This window comes from Selaginella moellendorffii, unplaced genomic scaffold (genome assembly GCF_000143415.4).
Source record: "Selaginella moellendorffii unplaced genomic scaffold, v1.0 SELMOscaffold_85, whole genome shotgun sequence".
In the NCBI taxonomy this organism is placed as follows: domain Eukaryota; kingdom Viridiplantae; phylum Streptophyta; class Lycopodiopsida; order Selaginellales; family Selaginellaceae; genus Selaginella; species Selaginella moellendorffii.
In genome coordinates this window covers 71,939-82,392 of record NW_003314346.1, presented here as the reverse complement: position 1 = coordinate 82,392, position 10,454 = coordinate 71,939, and the positions used below count along the sequence as shown (strand labels likewise).

General features: G+C 44.1%; 1 pseudogene; it reads right to left on the bottom strand.

Annotated features, from left to right (window-relative positions):
* LOC9656057 overlaps positions 1-9,483 on the bottom strand; it is a 41,953-nt pseudogene extending 32,470 nt beyond the window's left edge.
* Between the last annotated feature and the right edge of the window lie 971 nt (positions 9,484-10,454).

The window sequence follows — 10,454 nt, the reverse complement described above, 5'->3', positions numbered from 1 at the left end:
CAAAGGGCATGATAGCGAGGGTGTTTGGCAGACTACGATGATCCTGGCATTGGTATGCTGGTTGCTCCAGGACTGTTCCAAGTCGCTCCAGGCTGCTGTCCCTTCGCTCCTTGGGCTATAAGCTCGGGAGTTGCTCCGTGGTCCGGTTCCATCACTCCTTGGCGTCAACCTTGGGAGTTTGGCACCGTTCCTTCGTTCAATGGCCCAAGGCCCTGAACCTCGGGTTCCTATGGACACGTGGCATGGACACGTGGTATGTGACACGTGGCATCTGTCACGTGGCACAAAGAGGGTTTAGGTTCCGCTTCGTAGTGTTATCCCATGGTAAATCACCATAGGATAAAGGGTCAAAACCACGTGCGCTACATTTGGTATCAGAGAATGAGTCTCAGCGAGTACTATTCAGTGAGATTGGGCAACTAGTCTCGTTGCATACGCAGAGATGAAAACGATGATCCGAGTGGGTACACGTTTTGGTGCAAAGACTTCGCATTGGTTCCTTGGGATAGGTTTTGGTTACCTTTTTGTTCCATATTATGTGAGCTTGCTCTTGGGCTCATAGGGTGGACTGAGTTGTTCCATTAAACGAGTTTGCGCTTGGGCTCGTGAGTGAGGCACATTAGCAACTCGAGGTTACACTTTGAGTTGGCAGGATTAATGTTAATCTATTGTTGGTTCCATGAGTTGTTCCATGTACCATGGGTGAAAATAAACTTTCCTTGAGTTTGCTATGAGTAGCAAATAGGCTAGTCCGTAGCTGTTTAGCACGGCACTAGTGGATCCTTCCTAGGCATGATTATAAGTGGATCAATCAAGACTATAGGGATTAATCTATTGGTTCAAGTAATCATGGCCGTGCTCTCTCATAAACTTTTCTTCAATTGAACTGAAGGCAGTGCGAAAGCAAGCTTGAGGTTTGGTCAAAGATTAGACCGAAAAGAGAGTCATCGGGGACGGAGGATCAAATACGTAAATCATTTTCTCTTCTTGGAGAGATGATTCGCAAAGAGGTGTTAACTCATTGCTTGTGTTCACATTATGCAATCAAGAGTCCCTACCTTGATGCATGTTGGAAATGATGGTCTTACAAGTGGTGAGTTATGGGATGGATAGCGGTGAAGCGCTAAACCATTTTATCTAAGCTTGCTATTGGAAGACTTGGGTTGCAATGCTCAATTCTTTTCCGGGGAACCTTGCTATTGCTCCTTGAGTAGCTTGGTGTTGGAATAGTTTTGAGATTGGTCAGGAAGAGAGTGGCATAAGCTTGTCTGTGTTGTGAACAAAAGTTAGTGGTGTTGGGTGTCGTAAATCTCTATTGGTGGAGTGTGGCATTTATGTTGCATTTTGTCGAATCGAGTTGGCATTTGATACTCACATAAACGTTTGAAGTAATGACATAAGCCTTGCTCATTGTGTTACTCAATTGATGATCAAGTCATTGTGATTTATATCATAACCATGTGATAATGAGCAATGTATTTACGAAGTTGCTTGGTTAAATGATGATCAACCCCAAAGTGGTTGATGGAGAAGCTAGTCTACTTGCACGAAGTAGCATTGTAGTAGCTTTGACTGGATTCTCAATAGTGGTCCATTATGCTAAGCTTAAGTTGGTACCTTGTTTCCTTGAGTTTGCCCATTAGGTGTTGGAAAAGGGTTGTAGCATTCATTTGCTATAGCTTGTCGGTTGATCCGTTAGCACTTGGAGTAGATTGTTGGATGGAGAAGATGTGTAGTTGAGGCATTAACATTGCTAGCACTTGTGTTAGTGGAAGTGGCATTGTTATTTCAAGTGATGAGGAATTTTCCTTGGACCTTGATTTTTCTATGTCATTTTTCTTGTTAGTGTTTTGGCTTCACATTGGATCTTGAAAGTGATTGAAGAAGAGCGTTAGTGCAATATGGATATCCGAAGATGTGGTCTTCGTGATCAAGCCTTGGATGTTCATTTTGCACTTTGCGGATATCGGTGTTGGATAACGGTTAGATGGGCAAAGATGTTCGATGCTTAAGCATATTTTTGGATCATGAGAATTTGTGTTGAGGTGAGCCTATGTGAAGTTGTTGGTAGGAGGAAGTTGGTTGAGTCTTGAAAGTTTGCAATCCTGGACTGAGAGTCATTCTTTCTCTAGGATGGGAAATTTTCCACAAATTTTCTTAGACTTTTCCAATGGCTGATCTATTGATCATTTTGTCCGAAAACCATTCTGTTTTCGAAGGCCAGTACAAACTAGAGAAGGGGTTGGAGTTGACTTCGGTTAGCTTAGACCTTGGTAGGTAGTTTGTATGATGCGGCCCGAAAGGGATGCTGACTTTTGGGGTTAAGGCAATTGAGTTGGATAGAGTCTAGATTTGGTGTAGAAAAGTGGCTGTTGCACTTTTCTAAGAAAGGTGACCCTTGTGCCTTTCTTTTGTAGCGTTGTGCTTGGTGGCAATTTGCACCTTGCATTACGTTAGACTCTATGAGAGTAGTGAGCTCTCACTGATCTTGACTTGGTTTTGGTGGCCCTGCACCTTGGCTGAGGATGGTGATGTCCAACTTAGTTGTTTGAGGTTGAGATGTTGGTACCCGTACTATAGCTTTGTCTATGAGGAGGTTGTGTACCGATATGAGTCCATCTCATGGTCTTCACTTTAGTTTCGACTGAGTGTTGATCACATAGCTAGCCTCTTCAAGGCATGCTCAGAGCTATTGACTAAAATGCATTAGTGAGCTTATTGCGGTTGAGTTGGATTCGAGTGGTCATTTAGTTTGTGCTTGTCTATGAACTTTTATCTCATACTTGGGGTATTATGTTCATGTTGGACAAGTATGTAACTTGATGACAAGAGTTGGTGTTTGGGTCTTATGAAGGCAAGTTGAGGAGTGATTGTTAGTTGCTTTGTGACTAGTGATTACTTGTAGACTTCGTCAAGGACCGTTGACACTTACTTTGCTCGATGATGATTTAGCAGTGATGGGCTTGCTTTACCGGATGGTGTTGCGGAGGATCGTGTCATTAGGCTGGCGTGGTTTTTCCATGTTGGCATGTCAATTCCTTTGTCGATATCATTTGGTTACGTTTGGTCTATAGTGTTGGATTTCATTGAGTCTTGGACGTGGTGATTCACTCCTTGAGGAAGTGTTATCTGTAACTGAGTATTGTTGGAGGATTGGTCTCGGATACTGACTAAGGTATCTTCGACCTTGGTTAGCTTGGTTGCTAGAGAGCTTTGGGTGGTGATTCACTTATGCTTTCTTCTAGCTTTGTTCTAGTGTTGATAGCATTGAAGTGATACCTTGTCGTTGACATTGTTGATATTGAGATCTGAGTGAAATGAGATATCCTTCCAAGGATTGATATTGAGTTTCATTAGTCTTGATGAATATAGTGTTGATGATTTGGCTATAGCTTTGTGTTGTTGGCATTCGTGCATTTGCTAGTTAGCAACTGTGTTGACGTTCAAATGAACTGAGTGGCAAGTTGAGTTAGTTGTGTTCTAGACGAGATTATTTAGTAAGGGTTGAGCTTTAAGCTTGTCCTTAAAAAGTGATTCAGTCGTGGACTATGCTAACTCTACAAGCGGAAGAGTTAGTGATCAATATTGGAAAGTTTGAATCCTTATTGGGTTTGAATTAGAATATATTGATCATTGATGATTCGTCTTGTATTGTTATGACGTGAGTTACGTCTTGCTGTAGATGGATTCATGGAGGATTGGTTTGGTGATCACTTGTTGAACATAGCTCCATTGTGCTTGGCTTTTGAGTGATGCAAATCTGCTCTTCATTAGCTTTGCATTATGAAGTATAGCTTATGGATGTGTTAAAGTGGATGTCGTGGGTTATACCATGATTTCTCTTTAGCATTGATGTTAGTTCATGCAAGACTCGTGATCATTATTAAGCAAGACTTGGCTATAGGCTTCTTCGATCTTTGGTTCTTTGAGTTTTATGCTCATTGTTCCATTTGTTAGAAGTTGTTGGGGAAGGCATTTTGGCTCATTAGCTTCGATGTTGAAGTTGGCTTTGCATCTGGCAATCATTGGTGATGATTGACTATCATCTAGGGTAGTTGATTGTTCTTATCACAAGTTTTGTTTGATTATTGTTGGTTTGGAATTATTTGCTATTCTTCGGGATGGTAGGTTCTTTCTTCAACGATGATTATACATCACTACATTGATGGGCTAATTGACGATCTTTCATGATAGTTGGTTGTTCTCTTTGATGGCTTTTGGTTTTTCGCAATACCACATATTCTTTGTGGTTTGCTTTGGTTTGGTTTCTTGGGCTTGAGATATCAGTAGGATGTTGCTACCACTTGCTTAGGCAACTTGAGTTCCTTGGTGTTGTTGGCTGGGATCTATTCAGATTAGCTTTTGTGATAGTTGGCAGGCATGAGTGTTTGTTGGTCTTACCACATTCATTCTCTTCTGTTGATCGTTGCTCGAGTTAGTTTTGATAGATTTGAATGTTATTTCCTTTGGGTGATACATTCGCGAGCATTGTGCTTGTTAGTCAATGATACTTTGTGTTCTTTGAGTTCTCTCTAGTAAGTTGTTGGCTTACTGTCTACTATCTTCGGTAGTTAAGTTTCATCATTGAGTTTCCTTGATGATATACTAGCTATTGAATTTTGTTGGATGGTCATTCCTGTGTTTGCCAAATTATGATGATCTTGGTGGTTCCTATCTACAATACTACTGGTTTATCGGATGATAACTTGCTTAGAATACTTTTGTGTTCTACTCTAAGATATAATCACTAGTAATTAAGCTTCTCAGATATCATTGTCTCTGACTTTGATATTGTCCATCCATTGATCTTTGAGTTTGGGCCAGTATAGGCAGACTGGCTTCGGCACTTCGTGTGCATGGTGAAATCTCTAGTCATGGGGTAGCTACTGTCGACTGGTCACATAACCCGCCTCTCTGTCGATGTTCCTTGTTACGTTGAAAGGGCGTGACCGTGTAAACAACTCTAACTGCCTGTTGACAGTAGTCTATCTAAACCTTACCGACGGGTTTGGTTTCTTTGCTCAGGAGGGTTGGGGCCTCTGGCTTCTCTCTCTATGTTCCTGCGGGCAGGGCATATCACACTTTTGTAGCTGGGTGACGCCCAGAGCAGCAAGGGTGGCTAACTCCGTTGGTCATTTCCTTGTCGGCGACGGCCGGGAGGTGTCTGAGCTGGTAGCGCATCCGCGTTAGACAAAGAGGTTACCCCCTTAACTCATTTAAGTTGGTGCATTTCTCACATAGTGTGAGTACCGTGAACTTTTTATGGAGTTGTTTCCTTGGCGGTATTCTAGACTGGAGTATGCATCGACGAGGACGTCGATCTTCCCTAGGGGGGGAGAGTGTCGCGCATGTGACTTCGGGTATCGAAAGTTACCTGTCGACCAGTCCTTACGGACACTCTTACCTTACTGTCACGATGGTAGGAGGTCGGTATTGCTGGACCCTTTATCAGCCCCTCTTGTTCAAGTGTTAGTAAACTGGACTTTGCATCTGTACTTGGCCGGATGAGCATAAGGACGGAATTCCTAAGTGTCTATTCAGCCAAGCATACTTGGCCTGGCTTTTTAGTTCTCTTTTGCTCTGTCTTGCACTGGCTTGACGAAGAACCCTCGCGTATTGAGATTGGTCCCTCAATATCGCTATATGATAGCTTACCGTGTCTGCCAAACACCCTCGCTATCATGCCCTTTGTGTTAGTCTCCTTTCGGTCCCAAATGCTATTTATGGAAAGTGTCCAGATTTGCTCATTTGGCATATCTACGGAATGTAGAGATCGGCCTGAACACAATGGTGTTTGTCCTGTGTCCAAATTCGCAATCTAAGGACATTCCATATTTAGTAAGTTTTGAGTTTGTCCCAGAGACTAACTCCTGATACTAAGGGAAGCTTGGGGTGAAAGCCCAAAGCGTGTGTTCCTCAAGGGGGGGGGGGCTATGGGGGGTTCCAAATGTATAGTAGGGATAGTGGGTAGGTCGGGCATGGCCGACCAACCTGAGGCATAGTCTAGCTCCCGCTTGCGTGCCTGTCCTTGTTCTGCGTCCGGCTTGGCTCTAAGCCCAAGTTCCATTCCATGCTAGCTGGTGGAGTACCCATATCCACACGTTAGGCCACCGGTATGCCGAAATAGCGCCAGACTCTGTTTGGCTCCGTTTTGCGTGCTGGTCCTGGCATTGGGATGCTGGTTGCTCTAGGACTGTTCCAAGTCGCTCCGGGCCTTTGTCCCTTCGCTCCTTGGGCTATATGCTCGGGAGTTGCTCCGTGGTCCGGTTCCACCACTCCTTGGCGTCACGCTTGGGAGTTTGGCACCGTTCCTTCGTTCAGTGGCCCAAGGCCCTGAACCTCGGGTTCCTATGGACACGTGGCATGGACACGTGGCATGTGACACGTGGCATCTGTCACGTGGCACAAAGAGGGTTTAGGTTCCGCTTCGTCGTGTTATCCTATGGTAAATCACCATAGGATAAAGGGTCAAAACCACGTGCGCTACATTTGGTATCAGAGATTAAGTCTCAGCGAGTACTATTCAATGAGATTGGGCAACTAGTCTCGTTGCATACGCAGAGATGAAAACGATGATCCGAGTGGGTACATGTTTTGGTGCAAAGACTTCACATTAGTTCCTTGGGATAGGTTTTGGTTACCTTTTTGTTCCATATTATGTGAGCTTGCTCTTGGGCTCATAGAGTGGACTGAGTTGTTTTGTTTGCACGAGTTTGAGCTTGAGCTCGTGAGTGAGGCGCATTAGCAACTCGAGGTTACACTTTGAGTTGGCAGAATTAATGTTAGCCTATTGTTGGTTCCATGAGTTGTTCCATGTACCATGGGTGAAAGCAAACCTCCCTGGGTTTGCTATGAGTGGCAAATAGGCTGGTCCGTAGCTGTTTAGCACGGCACTAGTGGATCCTTCCTAGGTATGATTATAAGTGGATCAATCAAGACTATAGGGAATAGTCTATTGGTTCAAGTAATCATGACCGTGCTCTCTCATAAATTTTTCTTGGATTGAACTGAAGGCAGTGCGAAAGCAAGCTTAAGGTTTAGTCAAGATGAGGCCGGAAAGAGAGTCGTCAGGGACGAAGGATCAAATACGTAAATCATTTTCTCTTCTTGGAAAGATGATTTGCAACGAGGTGTTAACTCATTGCTTGTGTTTACATTATGCAATCAAGAGTCCCTACCTTGATGCATGTTGGAAATGATGGTCTTACAAATGGTGAGTTGTGGGATGGATAGCGGTGAAACGTTATACCATTTTGTCTAAGCTTGCTATGGAAGACTGGGGTTGCAATGCTCAATTCTTTTCCAGGGAACCTTGCTATTGCTCCTTGAGTAGCTTGGTGTTGGAATAGTTTTGAGATTGGTCGGAAAGAGAGTGGCATAAGCTTGTCTGTGTTATGAACAAAAGTTAGTGGTGTTGGGTGTCGTAAATCTCTATTGGTGGAGTGTGGCATTTATGTTGCATTTTGTCGAATCGAGTTGGCATTTGATACTCACATAAACGTTTAAAGTAATGACATAAGCCTTGCTCGTTGCGTTACTCAATTGATGATCAAGTCATTGTGATTTATATCATATCCATGTGATAATGAGCAATGTGTTTACGAAGTTGTTTGGGTAAATGATGATCAACACCAAAGTGGTTGATGGAGAAGCTAGTCTACTTGCACGAAGTAGCATTGTAGTAGCCTTGACTGGATTCTCAATGGTGGTCCATTATGCTAAGCTTATGTTGGTACCTTGTTTCCTTGAGGGTTTGCCCATAAGGTGTTGGAAAAGGGTTATAGCATTCATTTGTTATAGCTCATCGGTTGATCCATTAGCACTTGGAATAAATTATTGGATGGAGAAGGTGTGTAGTTGGGGCATTGACATCACTAGCACTTGTGTTAGTGGAAGTGGCATTGTTATTTCAAGTGATGAGGAATTTTCCTTGGACCTTGATTTTTCATGTCATTTATCTTGTTAGTGTTTTGGCTTCACATTGGATCTTGAAGGTGATTGAAGAAGAGTGTTAGTGCAATGTGGATATCCGAAGATATGGTCTTAGTGATCAAGCCTTGGATGTTCATTTTGCACTTTACGGATGACGGTGTCGGATATCGGTTAGATGGGCAAAGATGTTCAATGCTTAAGCATATTGATGGATCATGAGAATTTGTGTTGAGGTGAACCTATGTGAAGTAGTAGGTAGGCAGAAGTTGGTTGAGTCTTGAAAGTTTGCATTCCTGGACTGAGAGTCATTCTTTCTCTAGGATGGAAAATTTTCCACAAATTTTCTTAGACTTTTCCAATGGCTGATCTATTGATCACTTTGCTCGAAAACCATTCCATTTTTGAAAGCCAGTACAAACTAGTGAAGGGGTTGGAGTTGACTTCGGTTGGCTTAGATCTTAGTAGGTAGTTTGTATGATGCGGCCCGAAAGGGATGCTAACTTTTGGGGCTAAAGCAATTGAGTTGGATAGAGTCTGGAGTTGGTGTAGAAAAGTGGCTGTTGCGCTTTTCTAAGAAAGGTGACCCTTGTGCCTTTCTTTTGTAGCGTTGTGCTTGGTGGCAATTTCCACCTTGCATTCCGTTAGACTCTATGAGAGTAGTGAGCTCTCACTGATCTTGACTTGGTCTTGGTGGCCCTGCACCTTGGTTGAGGATGGTGATGTCCAACTTAGTTGTTTGAGGTTGAGATGTTGGTACCCGTACTATAGCTTTGTCTATGAGGAGGTTGTGTACCGATATGAGTCCATCTCATGGTCTTCACTTTAGTTTCGACTGAGTGTTGATCACATAGCTAGCCTCTTCAAGGCATGCTCAGAGCTATTGACTAAATGCATTAGTGAGCTTATTGCGGTTGAGTTGGATTCGAGTGGTCATTTAGTTTGTGCTTGTCTATGAACTTTTATCTCGTACCTGGGGTATTATGTTCATGTTGGACAAGTATGTAACTCGATGACATGAGTTAGTGTTCGGGTCTTGTGAAGGCAAGTTGAAGGGCGATTGTTAGTTGCTTTGCGACTAGTGATTACTTGTAGACTTTATCAAGGACTGTTGACACTTGCTTTGCTCGATGATGATTTAGTAGTGATGGGCTTGCTTTACCAGGTGGTGTTGCGGAGGATCGTGTCGTTAGACTTACATGAGTTTTTCATGTTAGCTTGTCGACTCTACCTCTGTTGATATCATTTGGTTACGTCTAGTCCGTAGTGTTGGATTTCATTGAGTCTTGGACGTGGTGAATCACTCCTTGATGATGTGTATCTGAAACTGAGTATTGCTGAAGGATTGGTCTTGGATACACACTAAGGTATCTTCGACTGTGGTTAGCTTGGTTACTAGGAAGTTTTGAGTGGTGATTCACTCTTGCAGAGGCAGACACCATGATCCAGCCTCCTATCCTCAGCCTTTGCAGACGACACAAGCCTGATCATGGAGGGATCACCGGAGAACCTCTCAAGCGTCAAAAGGGACCTGGACTTTTTCAATGAGGCCATGGGATCGAAAATAAACTGGCACAAATCGGTAGGACTATGGCTCCCCCCCGGCAGACCTCCAACATGGGGCACGGAGCTGGGCTTCAAATGGCTGGACACGGAGGAGACCACCCGCTACCTTGGATTCCAAGTGGGACGCCAGTATGATCCAGAACCCCAGAACCAAAAAGCAGTAACAAAACTAAGGGATCAACTCAAGTTCTGGGCGAGCAGAAAACTATCGTTCTCAGCACACTGTGTGGTGGCTAACAGCATCCTACTTGGAGCGATCTGGTTCCTGGCAGCATGCTGGAACATGGACAGGCGAACGATCCAGGAAATGAACCAACTCATTCGAACCTATGTCTGGAAAGGCTCCTCCTGCATGTCGCGTGGTGGAGCAAAGGTCAACTGGCGGTCAGTAACACTTCCGAAGCACGAAGGCGGCCTCAATATTATTGACATCGAAGAACAATGCAAGGCTCTTCTCTTCAAAATTTTCACAAGGATGCTCATGCCTGGCCACCAACCATGGAGAATACTGCTGCGAGCACAATTTTTGAAAGTCCTCCCGGACAGGAACGAGCACACCAGACAAAACTGGGCGCCAGACGAACAATGGCTCTTCTCAGACACCAAACTCAAAATGACAAAGGCTCACACGTTCTCAGGAAAGCTGTTCAAGCTCTGGAGGCAATTCAAGTGCAAGCTGGAACGTGAACCACCTCGTACCAAAGAACAACTGGACCGGCAGCCAATTTTCTTGAGCAAACTCTTCGCTGTCAACGGTAAAACGCTCAGAGCTTCAGAGGATCGCGGCCTGGACCAGACATGCAGAGACCTGCACAGAGCAGGGATGAGAACCTTCGCAGAGGCAGACACCATGATCCAGCCCAACCAGACGGCCCACAATCGCGACCGCATCAGTACTTTCTACGGATTAACCATCTCAGAACACAGGATGCGTAAATTCCAGACAGCCTTTTTAGCAG